This window comes from Tachypleus tridentatus, chromosome 12, assembly GCF_004210375.1.
Source record: "Tachypleus tridentatus isolate NWPU-2018 chromosome 12, ASM421037v1, whole genome shotgun sequence".
In the NCBI taxonomy this organism is placed as follows: Eukaryota; Metazoa; Arthropoda; class Merostomata; order Xiphosura; family Limulidae; genus Tachypleus; species Tachypleus tridentatus.
In genome coordinates this window covers 122,660,226-122,682,962 of record NC_134836.1, presented here as the reverse complement: position 1 = coordinate 122,682,962, position 22,737 = coordinate 122,660,226, and the positions used below count along the sequence as shown (strand labels likewise).

The 22,737-nt window shown below is 31.2% G+C and overlaps 1 protein-coding gene across 17 annotated transcripts in view; it reads left to right on the top strand.

The window, feature by feature from the left end:
- Positions 1–22,737, top strand: part of LOC143234563 (papilin-like) — a 196,160-nt gene that overhangs the window by 13,635 nt on the left and 159,788 nt on the right. The window lies entirely within an intron of this gene.

Sequence of the window (22,737 nt, the reverse complement as noted above, 5' to 3'; positions counted from 1 at the left end):
TTTTAGTTTAGGTTTCATTGATCTAATGACGTATTATTAGAATGTGAGAATCATAAATATTGTTACAAAATGATGACATATAGTTAAACTTCTTTTAGTTTAGGTTTCATTGATCTAATGACGTATTATTAGAATGTGAGAATCATAAATATTGTTACAAAATGATGACATATAGTTAAACTTCTTTTAGTTTGAGTTTCATTGATCTAATGACGTATTATTAGAATGTGAGAATCATAAATATTGTTACAAAATGAAGACATATAGTTAAACTTCTTTTAGTTTGAGTTTTATTGATCTAATGACGTATTATTAGAATGTGAGAATCATAAATATTGTTACAAAATGATGACATATAGTTAAATTTCTTTTAGATTGAGTTTCATTGATCTAATGACGTATTATTAGAATGTGAGAATCATAAATATTGTTACAAAATGATGACATATAGTTAAACTTCTTTTAGTTTAGGTTTCATTGATCAAATGACGTATTATTAGAATGTGAGAATCATAAATATCGTTATAAAATGATGACATATAGTTAAACTTCTTTTAGTTTAGGTTTCATTGATCTAATGACGTATTATTAGAATGTCAGAATCATAAATATCGTTATAAAATGATGACATATAGTTAAACTTCTTTTAGTTTGAGTTTCATTGATCTAATGACGTATTATTAGAATGTGAGAATCATAAATATTGTTACAAAATGATGACATATAGTTAAACTTCTTTTAGTTTAGGTTTCATTGATCTAATGACGTATTATTAGAATGTCAGAATCATAAATATCGTTATAAAATGATGACATATAGTTAAACTTCTTTAGTTTAGGTTTCATTGATCTAATGACGTATTATTAGAATGTGAGAATCATAAATATTGTTACAAAATGATGACATATAGTTAAACTTCTTTTAGTTTAGGTTTCATTGATCTAATGACGTATTATTAGAATGTGAGAATCATAAATATTGTTACAAAATGATGACATATAGTTAAACTTCTTTTAATCTGAGTTTCATTGAGCTAATGACGTATTATTAGAATGTCAGAATCATAAATATTGTTACAAAATGATGACATATAGTTAAACTTCTTTTAGTTTGAGTTTCATTGATCCAATGACGTATTATTAGAATGTCAGAATCATAAATATTGTTACAAAATGATGGCATATAGTTAAACTTCTTTTAGTTTAAGTTTCACTTGGTGTTTCAGTTCATTTCTCAATGTTTCTTTATTCAGAATTCTCGTGTAGAGCTTCACAAGAGATATTTACGTGTAATAAACTCTAATTGTCAAATAATGGGATAGAATTATTTGTCTGTAGTTAAGCACAAAGCTGCACAATGGGTTGTGTTCTGCCCTCCACGGATATCGAAACCCAGTTTCTATCGGTGTAAATTTATTGTGACACTGAGGGGCGGTAGGGAAATTGCAACTAGTCAAGAACACCAACTCCTGGTTTACCCTTCTCTGTTGAGATATGTAAATTTGACTGTCACTTGTATATCTCATTGATGGCCAGAAAATGTGGAGCACCATTTTGCTGGAGAGAGATTTGAACTATAAATTCACTCACAGCCTGTGCAGAATAATCATAAGATCACGCATGACACTGTATTTCTTTACAAACGTTATTATATTTTAAATAATTTGTAAAACATAAAGGTTAGCTTAGGTTTTCCTGAAAATAAAACAAACAATTCTGAGAGAGGTGTCTCTCGCTGTTTAATGGTAAGTCTATGGATTTACAATGCTAAAATCAGGGGCTCAATTCCCCTCGGTGGGATCAGCGGATAGCTGTGAGAAAACACACACGCACGCACTTAGAAAGACATTTAAAGAATCCACATTTCAACACATATTACTATATTTCAACACATACTGTTCTAACACTTACTGTTGCATTTCAACACATCCTGTTGTCCACTCTTCAGTGGCACAGCGGTATGTATGCGGACTCGCATCACTAGAAACCGGATTTCGATACCCGTGGTGGGTAGAACACCGATAGCCTATTGTGTAGCTTTGTTATTAATACCAAAACAAACGAACACACACTATTCTGCTTCAACACTTACTGTCGTGCCACTCTGTTTCATTAAAATTAATGATTTCAAATAAGTCACATGTTTTATAATTTCTTTGGAAGATACACTTTGGATCAGTCGTAGCTCACTTTGGATCAGTCGTAGCTCACTTTAGATCAGTCGTAGCTCACTTTGGATCAGTCCTAGCTCACTTTGGATCAGTCCTAGCTCACTTTGGATCAGTCGTAGCTCACTTTAGATCAGTCGTAGCTCACTTTGGATCAGTCCTAGCTCACTTCGGATCATTCCTAGCTCACTTTGGATCAGTCCTAGCTCACTTTGGAACAGTCCTAGCTTACTGATTATATTTAAATACAGGTTGATTTTACAATTACTCTAACAGTACTCTTAAAGATGAATCAAACCTGTTGTAGAACAAATATTCATTTTTCATCAAGTTTGCAAATGAAAGTCCCGTCTCTCAGAAAAACGTGAAAAACGTTTCTGCTAGATTCATCCAGCTTTCATACTTTTTATGCTAAATTTTAAACTTTTCCCGGGAATCAGATTTTTCCAGACCTCTCCAGGTTTTGCTGTCAGAGGCAGTTTTATTCAGGATAAAAATGGTTTCCACTTTATTTTGACAGACGCTATTATTTTCAACAATACTATATTAAATCACTTGGTAGCAAGCCAGATGAGCGTGCAAAAACACGAAACAAAACTGTGAATTTAAGGCTTAGAGTTTCCTTATTTCTTTACGAAAATCATCCACTGGACAATAATACGGAGGCCTTTTGCCGCAAGGGAGTCGTTAACTATAAATCTTCGATTTACTTGTGTACACAGCACACCAATGAGCTAATCCATAAGAGGAAACCTTTAAACTTTTGATTGTTCTTTCTGCATTCCTTTAAGATAACCTGGTTTATTTTCCTAGAGCTAAGAACTGAAATATTTAACGCTGTTGTATATATAAGATTTGTGTATACAGAGATTATAATGTAACGTATGTTTTAGTTCACGCTGTGCTTTCATAAATTATTTTAATAAGCAAACGTATCTCTCATTATTAATACTTTTATGTGACTGGAAGAATAGTAGATTTTCTAACGTATGTTTGGTTTCTTCACTGTGGTTCCACAAGTCAATATATATGTGAAAGGCATAAAAAAAAAAGACAATAATGGAAACCACAGCTTTCGATCTTAAATGTGAAACAAACCTTACTTTATTATATGAATGGTCATCCAGTTGGTCAGTGGTATGTTTACTGACTTACATGCAAAAATCCAGTGGTGGACAAGGAGTATAGCCCACTATGGTGGCTTTGTTTTAATAATCGAATAAACAAACAAAAGTTATCTTATTAAGTATTTACAACCCACGGCAAATTACATGAAAGTGCTGCCATCTATGCTCATCATCTTGAGTATAATCTTTAGGAACTGCAAAATATGTAGTTGAGATTTATATTTACACAAAATACTGGAAGAACAATGAAATTACAATATTGTTTTGTTCGATATAAATTAACAACAAAAACCTTTAATCATAAATTCAGTTTCTCATTTTTTAAAAATAATTCCCAGTTTAAAAAGAGAGCATTCTCTAAACTACATAACGTAAATACGAGCGATATCGTAGCTTGACCTTGTAGGAAGCTTATATGCGTAAGAAACTTTTAACCCTAAAGAATCATAAACAAAGATGAATCCTGAATTTTGGAGATCTAAACTCTAAAACAGTTTTAATCCAAACACTAGTGAAATTCCAGAAATTTCATATTGAAAAGAATTTACACCTAATAAAACCAAGTCTCAAGTATTTCTTTATCTCCAAACTTTGATGAAATATAAGAGATTGTAAATGATCAGGGCAAAGGTCATTGTTGGAATAGTGGTGTATGTAAGGAAAGTTTTTATTTAATTTATAATTTTCAGAATACAATAAATTCAATATATTCATACCGTATGATAAAACAAAAACTAAAACATCAAACCTATTATTAGGTCATGATGGCTTTGTTTTATTGTACTCTTAAAGATATACTTAATTTATTCACTGTTTATCATAAAGTAACAGTAGCTTTAATATCTTGGATCTGTTTATCATGAGGAAACAGTAAATTTGATATCGTGGATCTGTTTATCATAACATAACTCCGTTCAACTTGTATAAAATATTTCACCATATCCTGTGAAAGTCAACAACCCCGTTCAACTTGTATAAAATATTCCCCATATCCTGTGAAAGTCAACAACCCCGTTCAACTTGTACCAAATATTTCATCATGTCCTGTGAAAGTCAACAACCCCATTCAAAATGTACCAAATATTTCACCATGTCCTGTGAAAGTCAACAACCCCGTTCAAAATGTACCAAATATATCACCATGTCCTGTGAAAGTCAACAACCCCATTCAAAATGTACCAAATATATCACCATATCCTGTGAAAGTCAACAACCCCATTCAAAATGTACCAAATATTTCACCATATCCTGTAAAAGTCAACAACCCCATTCAAAATGTACCAAATATTTCACCATGTCCTGTGAAAGTCAACAACCCCGTTCAAAATGTACCAAATATATCACCATATCCTGTGAAAGTCAACAACCCCATTCAAAATGTACCAAATATATCACCATATCCTGTGAAAGTCAACAACTCCATTCAAAATGTATCAAATATTTCACCATATCCTGTGAAAGTCAACAACCCCGTTCAACTTGTACCAAATATTTCACCATATCCTGTGAAAGTCAACAACTCCATTCAACATGTACCAAATATTTCACCATATCCTGTGAAAGTCAACAACCCTGTTCAAAATGTACCAAATATTTCACCATGTCCTGTGAACGTCAACAACCCCCTTCAAAATGTACCAAATATATCACCATATCCTGTGAAAGTCAACAACTCCATTCAAAATGTACCAAATATTTCACCATGTTCTGTGAAAGTCAACAACTCCATTCAAAATGTACCAAATATTTCACCATATCCTGTGAGAGTCAACAACCCCGTTCAACTTGTACCAAATATTTCACCATGTACTGTGAAAGTCAACAACCCCCTTCAAAATGTACCAAATATATCACCATATCCTGTGAAAGTCAACAACTCCATTCAAAATGTACCAAATATTTCACCATATCCTGTGAAAGTCAACAACTCCATTCAAAATGTACCAAATATTTCACCATATCCTGTGAAAGTCAACAACCCCGTTCAACTTGTACCAAATATTTCACCATATCCTGTGAACGTCAACAACTCCATTCAACTTGTGCCAAATATTTCACCATATCCTGTGAAAGTCAACAACCTCATTCAAAATGTACCAAATATATCACCATATTTTGTGAAAGTCAACAACTCCATTAAAAATGTACCAAATATTTCACCATATCCTGTGAAAGTCAACAACCACGTTCAAAATGTACCAAATATTTCTCCATGTTCTGTGAAAGTCAACAACCCCATTCAAAATGTACCAAATATTTCACCATGTGCTGTGAAAGTCAACAACTCCATTCAAAATGTACCAAATATTTCACCATATCCTGTGAGAGTCAACAACCCAGTTCAACTTGTACCAAATATTTCACCATGTGCTGTGAAAGTCAACAACTCCATTCAAAATGTACCAAATATTTCACCATATCCTGTGGGAGTCAACAACCCAGTTCAACTTGTACCAACTATTTCACCATGTACTGTGAAAGTCAACAACTCCATTCAAAATGTACCAAATATTTCACCATATCCTGTGAAAGTCAACAGCCCCGCTCAACTTGTACCAAATATTTCACCATATCCTGTGAAAGTCAACAACTCCATTGAAAATGTATCAAATATTTCACCATGTGCTGTGAAAGTCAACAACTCCATTCAAAATGTACCAAATATTTCCCCATATCCTGTGAGAGTCAACAACCCCGTTCAACTTGTACCAAATATTTCACCGTGTACTGTGAAAGTCAACAACCCCATTCAAAATGTACCAAATATTTCACCATATCCTGTGAGAGTCAACAACCCAGTTCAACTTGTACCAAATATTTCACCATGTGCTGTGAAAGTCAACAACTCCATTCAAAATGTATCAAATATTTCACCATGTGCTGTGAAAGTCAACAACCCCATTCAAAATGTACCAAATATTTCACAATATCCTGTGAAAGTCAACAACCCCATTCAACTTGTACCAAATATATCACCATATCCTGTGAAAGTCAACAACCCCATTCAAAATGTACCAAATATTTCACCATATCCTGTGAATAAAATTTTAAATAAAGAAGAAATTATCCCCATATTAATTAGAGAACTGTTTTCAAACTTCTTTAATTAAACACACAACATTGAACGTTCCCGTATCATTCATAAATATTCATGTTGTTACACGTTATGCAGATCTAACACATGTAAGAGTCATAAAGAAATACGTGCAGGTGTAGTGGTCGACATTCGAGGAACTCTGATATTTCTTATCGGCATTCAGTAATATGTTCAACATAATAAACAATCCGTATATGAGTTTTACACAAAGTATGACCACTATTTGGTCAGTTCTGTCCAGATTTACTGCTACAAAAGGCAAAACTAAAATTAAAAGGCATATTATCATAACGTAACAATATAATGGGTTATTTCGCTTTTTATCGTACACTAAATGAGAAGTTTGATATATTGGTGGCTCTCTTTATCATGACATAACAGTGGCTTTAATGTCTTGGCTCTGTTTATCGTGACATAACAGTAGCTTTAATGTCTTGGCTCTGTTTACCGTGACATAACAGTAGCTTTAATGTCTTGACTCTGTTTATCATGACATAACAGCAGCTTTAATGTCTTGGTCTGTTTTATCATAACGTAACAAAAGGTTTAATTCTTGGTTCTGTTTTATCATAACGTTACCACAGGTTTGAAGTTTTTGTTTGTCTTGTCATGACATAACAATAGGTTTGATGTTTTGGTTCTGTTTTGTCTTAACGTAACAACAGGTTTGATGTTTTGGTTCTGTTTTGTCTTAACGTAACAACAGGTTTGATGTTTTGGTTCTGTTTTGTCATAACGTAACAAAAGGTTTAATGTTTTGGTTCTGTTTTGTCATAACGTAAGAAAAGGTTTGATGTTTTGGTTCTGTTTTGTCATAACGTAACAAAAGGTTTGATGTTTTGGTTCTGTTTTGTCATAACGTAACAAAAGGTTTGAAGTTTTTGTTTGTTTTGTCTTAACGTAACAATAGGTTTGATGTTTTGGTTCTGTTTTGTCATAACGTAACAAAAGGTTTAATGTTTTGGTTCTGTTTTATCATAACGTAACAAAAGGTTTAATGTCTTGGTTCTGTTTTATCATAACGTTACAACAGGTTTCAAGTTTTTGTTTGTTTTGTCATGACATAACAATAGGTTTGATGTTTTGCTTCTGTTTTGTCATAACGTAACAACAGGTTTGAAGTTTTTGTTTGTTTTGTCATGACATAACAATAGGTATGATGTTTTGGTTCTGTTTTGTCTTAACGTAACAACAGGTTTGATGTTTTGGTTCTATTTTATCATAACGTAAGAAAAGGTTTGATGTTTTGGTTCTGTTTTGTCATAACGTAAGAAAAGGTTTGATGTTTTGGTTCTGTTTTGTCATAACGTAAGAAAAGGTTTGATGTTTTGGTTCTGTGATGTCATAACGTAACAAAAGATTTGATGTTTTGGTTTGGTTTTATCCTAACGTAACAAAAGGTTTAAGTCTTGATTCTGTTTTCTCATAACGTTACAACAGGTTTGAAGTTTTTGTTTGTTTTGTCATAACATAAAAATATGTTTGATGTTTTGCTTCTGTTTTGTCATAACGTAACAACAGGTTTGAAGTTTTTGTTTGTTTTGTCATGACATAACAATAGGTTTGATGTTTTGGTTCTATTTTATCATAACATAACAAAGGTTTAATGTTTTGGTTCTGTTTTGTCATAACGTAAGAAAGGGTTTGATTTTTGGATCTGTTTTGTCATAACGTAAGAAAAGGTTTGATGTTTTGGTTCTGTTTTGTCATAACGTAACAAAAGGTTTGATGTTTTGGTTCTGTTTTATCATAACGTAACAAAAGGTTTAATGTCTTGGTTCTGTTTTATCATAACGTTACAACAGGTTTGAAGTTTTTGTTTGTTTTGTCATAACATAACGATATGTTTGATGTTTTGGTTCTGTTTTATCATAACGTAACAAAAGTTTTAATGTCTTGGTTCTGTTTTATCATAACGTTACAACAGGTTTGAAGTTTTTGTTTATTTTGTCATAACATGACAATAGGTTTGATGTTTTGGTTCTGTTTTGTCATAACGTAACAAAAGGTTTAATGTCTTGGTTCTGTTTTATCATAACGTAACAAAAGGTTTGAAGTTTTTGTTTGTTTTATCATAACGTAACAAAAGGTTTGATGTTTTGTTTCTGTTTTGTCATAACGTAACAAAAGGTTTAATGTCTTGGTTCTGTTTTCTCATAACGTTACAACAGGTTTGAAGTTTTTGTTTGTTTTGTCATGACATAACAATAGGTTTGATGTTTTGGTTCTGTTTTGTCATAACGTAACAAAAGGTTTAATGTCTTGGTTCTGTTTTATCATAACGTAACAAAGGTTAGAAGTTTTGTTTGTTTTATCATAACGTAGCAAAAGGTTTGATGTTTTGGTTTTGTTTTGTCTTAACGCAACAACAGGTTTGATGTTTTGGTTCTGTTTTGTCATAACGTAACAAAAGGTTTAATGTTTTGGTTCTGTTTTGTCATAACGTAACAAAAGATTTAATGTTTTGGTTCTGTTTTGTCATAACGTAACAAAAGGTTTGATGTTTTGGTTCTGTTTTGTTATAACGTAACAAAACGTTTGATGTTTTGGTTCTGTTTTGTCATAACGTAACAAAAGGTTTGAAGTTTTTGTTTGTTTTGTCATGACATAACAACAGGTTTGATGTTTTGGTTCTGTTTTGTCATAACGTAACAAAAGGTTTAATGTCTTTGTTCTGCTTTATCATAACGTTACAACAGGTTTGAAGTTTTTGTTTGTTTTGTTATGACATAACAATAGGTTTGATGTTTTGGTTCTGTTTTGTCATAACGTAACAACAGGTTTAATGTCTTGGTTCTGTTTTATCATGACATAACAGTAGCTTTAATGTCTTAGCTCTGTTTATCATGACATAACAGCAGCTTTAATGTCTTGGTCGGTTTTATCATGACATAACAGTAGCTTTAATGTCGTGGCTCTGTTTATCATGACATAACAGCAGCTTTAATGTCTGGGTCTGTTTTATCATAACGTAACAAAAGGTTTAATGTCTTCGTTCTGTTTTATCATAACGTTACAACAGGTTTGAAGTTTTTGTTTGTTTTATCATAACGTAACAAAAGGTTTAATGTTTTGGTTCTGTTTTATCATAACGTAACAAAAGGTTTAATGTCTTGGTTCTGTTTTATCATAACGTTACAACAGGTTTGAAGTTTTTGTTTGTTTTGTCCTGACATAACAATAGGTTTCATGTTTTGCTTCTGTTTTGTCATAACCTAACAACAGGTTTGAAGTTTTGTTTTGTTTTATCATGACATAACAATAGGTTTGATGTTTTGGTTCTGTTTTGTCTTAACGTAACAACAGGTTTGATGTTTTGGTTCTATTTTATCATAACGTAAGAAAAGGTTTGATGTTTTGGTTCTGTTTTGTCATAACGTAAGAAAAGGTTTGATGTTTTGGTTCTGTGTTGTCATAACGTAACAAAAGGTTTGATGTTTTGGTTCTGTTTTATCATAACGTAACAAAAGGTTTAAGTCTTGGTTCTGTTTTATCATAACGTTACAACAGGTTTGAAGTTTTTGTTTGTTTTGTCATAACATAAAAATATGTTTGATGTTTTGGTTCTGTTTTGTCATAACGTAACAACAGGTTTGAAGTTTTTGTTTGTTTTGTCATGACATAACAATAGGTTTGATGTTTTGGTTCTGTTTTGTCTTAACGTAACAACAGGTTTGATGTTTTGGTTCTATTTTATCATAACGTAACAAAAGGTTTAATGTTACTTTCATATCCTGTGAAAGTCAACAACTCCATTCAAAATGTACCAAATATTTCACCATGTCCTGTGAGAGTCAACAACCCAGTTCAACTTGTACCAAATATTTCACCATGTACTGTGAAAGTCAACAACTCCATTCAAAATGTACCAAATATTTCACCATGTCCTGTGAAAGTCAACAACCCCTTTCAACTTGTACCAAATATTTCACGATATCCTGTGAAAGTCAACAACCCCATTCAAAATGTACCAAATATTTCACCATGTGCTGTGAAAGTCAACAACTCCATTCAACTTGTACCAAATATTTCACCATGTCCTGTGAGAGTCAACAACCCAGTTCAACTTGTACCAAATATTTCACCATGTACTGTGAAAGTCAACAACTCCATTCAAAATATACCAAATATTTCACCATGTGCTGTGAAAGTCAACAACTCCATTCAAAATGTACCAAATATTTCACCATGTCCTGTGAAAGTCAACAACCCCGTTCAACTTGTACCAAATATTTCACCATTTCCTGTGAAAGTCAACAACTCCATTCAAAATGTACCAAATATTTCACCATATCCTGTGAAAGTCAACAGCCCCGCTCAACTTGTACCAAATATTTCACCATATCCTGTGAAAGTCAACAACTCCATTGAAAATGTATCAAATATTTCACCATGTGCTGTGAAAGTCAACAACTCCATTCAAAATGTACCAAATATTTCACCATATCCTGTGAGAGTCAACAACCCCATTCAACTTGTACCAAATATTTCACCGTGTACTGTGAAAGTCAACAACCCCATTCAAAATGTACCAAATATTTCACCATATCCTGTGAGAGTCAACAACCCAGTTCAACTTGTACCAAATATTTCACCATGTGCTGTGAAAGTCAACAACTCCATTCAAAATGTATCAAATATTTCACCATGTGCTGTGAAAGTCAACAACCCCATTCAAAATGTACCAAATATTTCACAATATCCTGTGAAAGTCAACAACCCCATTCAACTTGTACCAAATATATCACCATATCCTGTGAAAGTCAACAACCCCATTCAAAATGTACCAAATATTTCACCATATCCTGTGAATAAAATTTTAAATAAAGAAGAAATTATCCCCATATTAATTAGAGAACTGTTTTCAAACTTCTTTAATTAAACACACAACATTGAACGTTCCCGTATCATTCATAAATATTCATGTTGTTACACGTTATGCAGATCTAACACATGTAAGAGTCATAAAGAAATACGTGCAGGTGTAGTGGTCGACATTCGAGGAACTCTGATATTTCTTATCGGCATTCAGTAATATGTTCAACATAATAAACAATCCGTATATGAGTTTTACACAAAGTATGACCACTATTTGGTCAGTTCTGTCCAGATTTACTGCTACAAAAGGCAAAACTAAAAATTAAAAGGCATATTATCATAACGTAACAATATAATGGGTTATTTCTGCTTTTATCGTACACTAAATGAGAAGTTTGATATATTGGTGGCTCTCTTTATCATGACATAACAGTGGCTTTAATGTCTTGGCTCTGTTTATCGTGACATAACAGTAGCTTTAATGTCTTGGTTCTGTTTACCGTGACATAACAGTAGCTTTAATGTCTTGACTCTGTTTATCATGACATAACAGCAGCTTTAATGTCTTGGTCTGTTTTATCATAACGTAACAAAGGTTTAATTCTTGGTTCTGTTTTATCATAACGTTACCACAGGTTTGAAGTTTTGTTTGTCTTGTCATGACATAACAATAGGTTTGATGTTTTGGTTCTGTTTTGTCTTAACGTAACAACAGGTTTGATGTTTTGGTTCTGTTTTGTCTTAACGTAACAACAGGTTTGATGTTTTGGTTCTGTTTTGTCATAACGTAACAAAAGGTTTAATGTTTTGGTTCTGTTTTGTCATAACGTAAGAAAAGGTTTGATGTTTTGGTTCTGTTTTGTCATAACGTAACAAAAGGTTTGATGTTTTGGTTCTGTTTTGTCATAACGTAACAAAAGGTTTGAAGTTTTTGTTTGTTTTGTCTTAACGTAACAATAGGTTTGATGTTTTGGTTCTGTTTTGTCATAACGTAACAAAAGGTTTAATGTTTTGGTTCTGTTTTATCATAACGTAACAAAAGGTTTAATGTCTTGGTTCTGTTTTATCATAACGTTACAACAGGTTTCAAGTTTTTGTTTATTTTGTCATGACATAACAATAGGTTTGATGTTTTGCTTCTGTTTTGTCATAACGTAACAACAGGTTTGAAGTTTTTGTTTGTTTTGTCATGACATAACAATAGGTTTGATATTTTGGTTCTGTTTTATCATAACGTAACAAAAGGTTTAATGTCTTGGTTCTGTTTTCCCATAACGTTACAACAGGTTTGAAGTTTTTCTTTGTTTTGTCATGACATAACAATAGGTTTGATGTTTTGGTTCTGTTTTGTCATAACGTAACAAAAGGCTTAATGTCTTGGTTCTGTTTTATCATAACGTAACAAAAGGTTTGAAGTTTTTGTTTGTTTTATCATAACGTAACAAAAGGTTTGATGTTTTAGTTTTGTTTTGTCTTAACGCAACAACAGGTTTGATGTTTTGGTTCTGTTTTGTCATAACGTAACAAAAGGTTTAATGTTTTGGTTCTGTTTTGTCATAACGTAACAAAAGATTTAATGTATTGGTTCTGTTTTGTCATAACGTAACAACAGGTTTGATGTTTTGGTACTGTTTTGTCATAACGTAACAAAAGGTTTAATGTCTTGGTTCTGCTTTATCATAACGTTACAACAGGTTTGAAGTTTTTGTTTGTTTTGTTATGACATAACAATAGGTTTGATGTTTTGGTTCTGTTTTGTCATAACGTAACAACAGGTTTAATGTCTTGGTTCTGTTTTATCATGACATAACAGTAGCTTTAATGTCTTAGCTCTGTTTATCATGACATAACAGCAGCTTTAATGTCTTGGTCTGTTTTATCATGACATAACTGTAGCTTTAATGTCTTGGCTCTGTTTATCATGACATAACAGCAGCTTTAATGTCTGGGTCTGTTTTATCATAACGTAACAAAAGGTTTAATGTCTTCGTTCTGTTTTATCATAACGTAAGAAAAGGTTTGATGTTTTGGTTCTGTTTTGTCATAACGTAAGAAAAGGTTTGATGTTTTGGTTCTGTTTTATCATAACGTTACAACAGGTTTGAAGTTTTTGTTTGTTTTGTCATAACATAACAATATGTTTGATGTTTTGCTTCTGTTTTTCATAACGTAACAACAGGTTTGAAGTTTTTGTTTGTTTTGTCATGACATAACAATAGGTTTGATGTTTTGGTTCTGTTTTGTCTTAACGTAACAAAAGGTTTAATGTTTTGGTTCTGTTTTGTCATAACGTAAGAAAAGGTTTGATGTTTTGGTTCTGTTTTGTCATAACGTAAGAAAAGGTTTGATGTTTTGGTTCTGTTTTGTCATAACGTAACAAAAGGTTTGATGTTTTGGTTCTGTTTTATCATAACGTAACAAAAGGTTTAATGTCTTGGTTCTGTTTTATCATAACGTTACAACAGGTTTGAAGTTTTTGTTTGTTTTGTCATAACATAATAATATGTTTGATGTTTTGGTTCTGTTTTATCATAACGTAACAAAAGGTTTTATGTCTTGGTTCTGTTTTATCATAAAGTTACAACAGTTTTGAAGTTTTTGTTTATTTTGTCATAACATAACAATAGGTTTGATGTTTTGGTTCTGTTTTGTCATAACGTAACAAAAGGTTTAATGTCTTGGTTCTGTTTTATCATAACGTAACAAAAGGTTTGAAGTTTTTGTTTGTTTTATCATAACGTAACAAAAGGTTTGATGTTTTGGTTCTGTTTTGTCATAACGTAACAAAAGATTTAATGTTTTGGTTCTGTTTTATCATAACGTAACAAAAGGTTTAATGTCTTGGTTCTGTTTTATCATAACGTTACAACAGGTTTGAAGTTTTTGTTTGTTTTGTCATGACATAACAATAGGTTTGATGTTTTGGTTCTGTTTTGTCATAATGTAACAACAGGTTTGATGTTTTGGTTCTGTTTTGTCATGACATAACAATAGGTTTGATATTTTGGTTCTGTTTTATCATAACTTAACAATAGGTTTAATGTCTTGGTTCTGTTTTATCATAACGTTACAACAGGTTTGAAGTTTTTGTTTGTTTTGTCATGATATAACAATAGGTTTGATGTTTTGGTTCTATTTTGTCATAACGTAACAAAAGGTTTAATGTCTTGGTTCTGTTTTATCATAACGTTACAACAGGTTTGAAGTTTTTGTTTATTTTGTCATAACATAACAATAGGTTAGATGTTTTGGTTCTGTTTTGTCATAACGTAACAAAAGGTTTAATGTCTTGGTTCTGTTTTATCATAACGTAACAAAAGGTTTGAAGTTTTTGTTTGTTTTATCATAACGTAACAAAAGGTTTGATGTTTTTGTTTGTTTTGTCATGACATAACAACAGGTTTGATGTTTTGGTTCTGTTTTGTCATAACGTAACAAAAGGTTTAATGTCTTGGTTCTGCTTTATCATAACGTAACAAAAGATTTAATGTTTTTGTTTGTTTTGTCATGACATAACAATAGGTTTGATGTTTTGGTTCTGTTTTGTCATAACGTAACAAAAGGTTTAATGTCTTGGTTCTGTTTTATCATAACGTAACAAAAGGTTTGAAGTTTTTGTTTGTTTTATCATAACGTAACAAAAGGTTTGATGTTTTGGTTTTGTTTTGTCTTAACGCAACAACAGGTTTGATGTTTTGGTTCTGTTTTGTCATAACGTAACAAAAGGTTTAATGTTTTGGTTCTCTTTTGTCATAACGTAACAAAAGATTTAATGTTTTGGTTCTGTTTTGTCATAACGTAACAAAAGGTTTGATGTTTTGGTTCTGTTTTGTTATAACGTAACAAAACGTTTGATGTTTTGGTTCTGTTTTGTCATAACGTAACAAAAGGTTTGAAGTTTTTGTTTGTTTTGTCATGACATAACAACAGGTTTGATGTTTTGGTTCTGTTTTGTCATAACGTAACAAAAGGTTTAATGTCTTTGTTCTGTTTTATCATAACGTTACAACAGGTTTGAAGTTTTGTTTGTTTTGTTATGACATAACAATAGGTTTGATGTTTTGGTTCTGTTTTGTCATAACGTAACAACAGGTTTAATGTCTTGGTTCTGTTTTATCATGACATAACAGTAGCTTTAATGTCTTAGTTCTTTTATCATGACATAACAGCAGCTTTAATGTCTTGGTCGGTTTTATCATGACATAACAGTAGCTTTAATGTCGTGGCTCTGTTTATCATGACATAACAGCAGCTTTAATGTCTGGGTCTGTTTTATCATAACGTAACAAAAGGTTTAATGTCTTCGTTCTGTTTTATCATAACGTTACAACAGGTTTGAAGTTTTTGTTTGTTTTATCATAACGTAACAAAAGGTTTAATGTTTTGGTTCTGTTTTATCATAACGTAACAAAAGGTTTAATGTCTTGGTTCTGTTTTATCATAACGTTACAACAGGTTTGAAGTTTTTGTTTGTTTTGTCCTGACATAACAATAGGTTTCATGTTTTGCTTCTGTTTTGTCATAACCTAACAACAGGTTTGAAGTTTTTGTTTGTTTTATCATGACATAACAATAGGTTTGATGTTTTGGTTCTGTTTTGTCTTAACGTAACAACAGGTTTGATGTTTTGGTTCTATTTTATCATAACGTAAGAAAAGGTTTGATGTTTTGGTTCTGTTTTGTCATAACGTAAGAAAAGGTTTGATGTTTTGGTTCTGTGTTGTCATAACGTAACAAAAGGTTTGATGTTTTGGTTCTGTTTTATCATAACGTAACAAAAGGTTTAAGTCTTGGTTCTGTTTTATCATAACGTTACAACAGGTTTGAAGTTTTTGTTTGTTTTGTCATAACATAAAAATATGTTTGATGTTTTGGTTCTGTTTTGTCATAACGTAACAACAGGTTTGAAGTTTTTGTTTGTTTTGTCATGACATAACAATAGGTTTGATGTTTTGGTTCTGTTTTGTCTTAACGTAACAACAGGTTTGATGTTTTGGTTCTATTTTATCATAACGTAACAAAAGGTTTAATGTTTTGGTTCTGTTTTGTCATAACGTAAGAAAAGGTTTGATGTTTTGGTTCTGTTTTGTCATAACGTAAGAAAAGGTTTGATGTTTTGGTTCTGTTTTATCATAACGTTACAACAGGTTTGATGTTTTTGTATGTTTTGTCATCACCTAACAATATGTTTGATGTTTTGGTTCTGTTTTATCATAACGTAACAAAAGGTTTAATGTCTTGGTTCTGTTTTATCATAACGTTACAACAGGTTTGAAGTTTTTGTTTATTTTGTCATAACATAACAATAGGTTTGATGTTTTGGTTCTGTTTTGTCATAACGTAAAAAAAGGTTTAATGTCTTGGTTCTGTTTTATCATAACGTAACAAAAGGTTTGAAGTTTTTCTTTGTTTTATCATAACGTAACAAAAGGTTTGATGTTTTGGTTCTGTTTTGTCATAACGTAACAAAAGATTTAATGTTTTGGTTCTGTTTTATCATAACGTAACAAAAGGTTTAATGTCTTGGTTTTGTTTTATCATAACGTTACAACAGGTTTGAAGTTTTTGTTTGTTTTGTCATGACATCACAATAGGTTTGATGTTTTGGTTCTGTTTTGTCATAACGTAACAACAGGTTTGAAGTTTTTGTTTGTTTTGTCATGACATAACAAAAGGTTTAATGTCTTGGTTCTGTTTTATCATAACGTAACAAAAGGTTAGAGGTTTTTGTTTGTTTTATCATAACGTAACAAAGGTTTGATGTTTTGGTTTTGTTTTGTCTTAACGCAACAACAGGTTTGATGTTTTGGTTCTGTTTTGTCATAACGTAACAAAAGGTTTAATGTTTTGGTTCTCTTTTTTGTCATAACGTAACAAAAGATTTAATGTTTTGGTTCTGTTTTGTCATAACGTAACAAAAGGTTTGATGTTTTGGTTCTGTTTTGTTATAACGTAACAAAACGTTTGATGTTTTGGTTCTGTTTTGTCATAACGTAACAAAAGGTTTGAAGTTTTTGTTTGTTTTGTCATGACATAACAACAGGTTTGATGTTTTGGTTCTGTTTTGTCATAACGTAACAAAAGGTTTAATGTCTTTGTTCTGCTTTATCATAACGTTACAACAGGTTTGAAGTTTTTGTTTGTTTTGTTATGACATAACAATAGGTTTGATGTTTTGGTTCTGTTTTGTCATAACGTAACAACAGGTTTAATGTCTTGGTTCTGTTTTATCATGACATAACAGTAGCTTTAATGTCTTAGCTCTGTTTATCATGACATAACAGCAGCTTTAATGTCTTGGTCGGTTTTATCATGACATAACAGTAGCTTTAATGTCGTGGCTCTGTTTATCATGACATAACAGCAGCTTTAATGTCTGGGTCTGTTTTATCATAACGTAACAAAAGGTTTGATGTTTTGGTTCTGTTTTGTCATAACGTAAGAAAAGGTTTGATGTTTTGGTTCTGTTTTGTCATAACGTAACAAAAGGTTTGATGTTTTGGTTCTGTTTTGTCATAACGTAACAAAAGGTTTAATGTCTTGGTTCTGTTTTATCATAACGTAACAAAAGGTTTGAAGTTTTTGTTTGTTTTATCATAACGTAACAAAAGGTTTGATGTTTTGGTTCTGTTTTGTCATAACGTAACAAAAGATTTAATGTTTTGGTTCTGTTTTATCATAACGTAACAAAAGGTTTAATGTCTTTGTTCTGCTTTATCATAACGTTACAACAGGTTTGAAGTTTTTGTTTGTTTTGTTATGACATAACAATAGGTTTGATGTTTTGGTTCTGTTTTGTCATAACGTAACAACAGGTTTAATGTCTTGGTTCTGTTTTATCATGACATAACAGTAGCTTTAATGTCTTAGCTCTGTTTATCATGACATAACAGCAGCTTTAATGTCTTGGTCGGTTTTATCATGACATAACAGTAGCTTTAATGTCGTGGCTCTGTTTATCATGACATAACAGCAGCTTTAATGTCTGGGTCTGTTTTATCATAACGTAACAAAAGGTTTTATGTCTTGGTTCTGTTTTATCATAAAGTTACAACAGGTTTGAAGTTTTTGTTTATTTTGTCATAACATAACAATAGGTTTGATGTTTTGGTTCTGTTTTGTCATAACGTAACAAAAGGTTTAATGTCTTGGTTCTGTTTTATCATAACGTAACAAAAGGTTTGAAGTTTTTGTTTGTTTTATCATAACGTAACAAAAGGTTTGATGTTTTGGTTCTGTTTTGTCATAACGTAACAAAAGATTTAATGTTTTGGTTCTGTTTTATCATAACGTAACAAAAGGTTTAATGTCTTGGTTCTGTTTTATCATAACGTTACAACAGGTTTGAAGTTTTTGTTTGTTTTGTCATGACATAACAATAGGTTTGATGTTTTGGTTCTGTTTTGTCATAACGTAACAACAGGTTTGATGTTCTGGTTCTGTTTTGTCATGACATAACAATAGGTTTGATATTTTGGTTCTGTTTTATCATAACTTAACAATAGGTTTAATGTCTTGGTTCTGTTTTATCATAACGTTACAACAGGTTTGAAGTTTTTGTTTGTTTTGTCATGATATAACAATAGGTTTGATGTTTTGGTTCTGTTTTGTCATAACGTAACAAAAGGTTTAATGTCTTGGTTCTGTTTTATCATAACGTTACAACAGGTTTGAAGTTTTTGTTTATTTTGTCATAACATAACAATAGGTTTGATGTTTTGGTTCTGTTTTGTCATAACGTAACAAAAGGTTTAATGTCTTGGTTCTGTTTTATCATAACGTAACAAAAGGTTTGAAGTTTTTGTTTGTTTTATCATAACGTAACAAAAGGTTTGATGTTTTTGTTTGTTTTGTCATGACATAACAACAGGTTTGATGTTTTGGTTCTGTTTTGTCATAACGTAACAAAAGGTTTAATGTCTTGGTTCTGCTTTATCATAACGTAACAAAAGATTTAATGTTTTTGTTTGTTTTGTCATGACATAACAATAGGTTTGATGTTTTGGTTCTGTTTTGTCATAACGTAACAAAAGGTTTAATGTCTTGGTTCTGTTTTATCATAACGTAACAAAAGGTTAGAAGTTTTTGTTTGTTTTATCATAACGTAACAAAAGGTTTGATGTTTTGGTTTTGTTTTGTCTTAACGCAACAACAGGTTTGATGTTTTGGTTCTGTTTTGTCATAACGTAACAAAAGGTTTAATGTTTTGGTTCTCTTTTGTCATAACGTAACAAAAGATTTAATGTTTTGGTTCTGTTTTGTCATAACGTAACAAAAGGTTTGATGTTTTGGTTCTGTTTTGTTATAACGTAACAAAACGTTTGATGTTTTGGTTCTGTTTTGTCATAACGTAACAAAAGGTTTGAAGTTTTTGTTTGTTTTGTCATAACATAACAACAGGTTTGATGTTTTGGTTCTGTTTTGTCATAACGTAACAAAAGGTTTAATGTCTTTGTTCTGCTTTATCATAACGTTACAACAGGTTTGAAGTTTTTGTTTGTTTTGTTATGACATAACAATAGGTTTGATGTTTTGGTTCTGTTTTGTCATAACGTAACAACAGGTTTAATGTCTTGGTTCTGTTTTATCATGACATAACAGTAGCTTTAATGTCTTAGCTCTTTTTATCATGACATAACAGCAGCTTTAATGTCTTGGTCTGTTTTATCATGACATAACAGTAGCTTTAATGTCGTGGCTCTGTTTATCATGACATAACAGCAGCTTTAATGTCTGGGTCTGTTTTATCATAACGTAACAAAAGGTTTAATGTCTTCGTTCTGTTTTATCATAACGTTACAACAGGTTTGAAGTTTTTGTTTGTTTTATCATAACGTAACAAAAGGTTTAATGTTTTGGTTCTGTTTTATCATAACGTAACAAAAGGTTTAATGTCTTGGTTCTGTTTTATCATAACGTTACAACAGGTTTGAAGTTTTTGTTTGTTTTGTCCTGACATAACAATAGGTTTCATGTTTTGCTTCTGTTTTGTCATAACCTAACAACAGGTTTGAAGTTTTTGTTTGTTTTATCATGACATAACAATAGGTTTGATGTTTTGGTTCTGTTTTGTCTTAACGTAACAACAGGTTTGATGTTTTGGTTCTATTTTATCATAACGTAAGAAAAGGTTTGATGTTTTGGTTCTGTTTTGTCATAACGTAAGAAAAGGTTTGATGTTTTGGTTCTGTTTTATCATAACGTTACAACAGGTTTGATGTTTTTGTATGTTTTGTCATCACCTAACAATATGTTTGATGTTTTGGTTCTGTTTTATCATAACGTAACAAAAGGTTTAATGTCTTGGTTCTGTTTTATCATAACGTTACAACAGGTTTGAAGTTTTTGTTTATTTTGTCATAACATAACAATAGGTTTGATGTTTTGGTTCTGTTTTATCATAACGTAAAAAAAGGTTTAATGTCTTGGTTCTGTTTTATCATAACGTAACAAAAGGTTTGAAGTTTTTGTTTGTTTTATCATAACGTAACAAAAGGTTTGATGTTTTGGTTCTGTTTTGTCTTAACGTAACAACAGGTTTGATGTTTTTGTTCTGTTTTGTCTTAACGTAACAAAAGGTTTGATGTTTTGGTTCTGTTTTATCATAACGTTACAACAGGTTTGATGTTTTTGTATGTTTTGTCATCACCTAACAATATGTTTGATGTTTTGGTTCTGTTTTATCATAACGTAACAAAAGGTTTAATGTCTTGGTTCTGTTTTATCATAACGTTACAACAGGTTTGAAGTTTTTGTTTATTTTGTCATAACATAACAATAGGTTTGATGTTTTGGTTCTGTTTTATCATAACGTAAAAAAAGGTTTAATGTCTTGGTTCTGTTTTATCATAACGTAACAAAAGGTTTGAAGTTTTTGTTTGTTTTATCATAACGTAACAAAAGGTTTGATGTTTTGGTTCTGTTTTGTCTTAACGTAACAACAGGTTTGATGTTTTTGTTCTGTTTTGTCTTAACGTAACAAAAGGTTTGATGTTTTGGTTCTGTTTTTTCATAACGTAACAAAAGGTTTAATGTTTTGGTTCTGTTTTATCATAACGTAACAAAAGGTTTGATATTTTTGTTCTGTTTTGTCATAACGTAACAAAAGGTTTAATGTCTTGGTTCTGTTTTATCATAACGTTAAAACAGGTTTGAAGATTTTGTTTGTTTTGTCATGACATAACAATAGGTTTGATGTTTTGGTTCTGTTTTGTTTTAACGTAACAAAAGGTTTGATGTTTTGGTTCTGTTTTTTCATAACGTAACAAAAGGTTTAATGTTTTGGTTCTGTTTTATCATAACGTAACAAAAGGTTTGATATTTTTGTTCTGTTTTGTCATAACGTAACAAAAGGTTTAATGTTTTGGTTGTGTTTTATCATAAAGTAACAAAAGGTTTAATGTCTTGGTTCTGTTTTATCATAACGTTACAACAGGTTTGAAGTTTTTGTTTGTTTTGTCATGACATAACAAAAGGTTTGATGTTTTTGTTTGTTTTGTTTTAACGTAACAACAGGTTTGATGTTATGGTTCTGTTTGGTCATAACATAACAACAGGTTTGATATTTTGGCTGTGTTGAATTATACCGTAACAATAGTTTTAATGTCTTGATTCTATTTTATTATAATGTTACAATAGTTTCAATGTTTTGATTCTATTTTATTATTACGTAACAACAGCATTTAAGATCATGGCTTTGCTTTATTAAACCATAACTTATTTGTAATAAAATAAGCCCCAGTTTTCTGTTTCGCTCTTCTATTTATTACAGTACTCTAACCTAATTCAGTCAGGTTCAAAACATGGGGTTCGAGATTACTTTCCCTTTGCCACTTCATGTATCAATTTATCATTAGAAGAAATGTAAAATAACCACTCAGTCTGGAGATGAGACAAATATTATAATAATGAGACGACAGAAAGATAACAATAACAATATGTAACAAAATTTATACTTTTTCTTGTTCCTGGACAGAAAGTGTTATTTCCCAATTGCTTATGCCTAAAGTAAATGGAAAAGACCTATTTTTCTCTTGAAAATTTACTTTCGTAAACTGGGAACATGTAATGAAAGCATGATTGGAGACTTTATTTGGGGGCTGATACGCGAAAGTGATTTACATTACAGTCGCAAATCTTGAAAAACTACTCACTTCTAAACACTTTTATATAACTTTAGTATAAATACATGTAAATCTTGATTCATATGTTGTTTTATTCAGACCTTATGTACATGAAAATTTGCCCGTTTTTACATAGAAAATAGATTAATTTCTAAAATTCATTATCTAGGTCACAAAAGTAAAGTTTGAAGGGAATAATGTCCATTTTCTGTACTTTTACAACATAAGTAATTAAGAAATAACACATACTATCCAGGAACAAAATTTGTGTTACATAGTGTAATAACACATACTGTCCAGGAACAAAATTTGTGTTACATCGTGTTATCAGACAACACAAATATGACGATAATCGAACAACACAACTACGACAATAATCAGAAACACAAATATAATAATCAGACA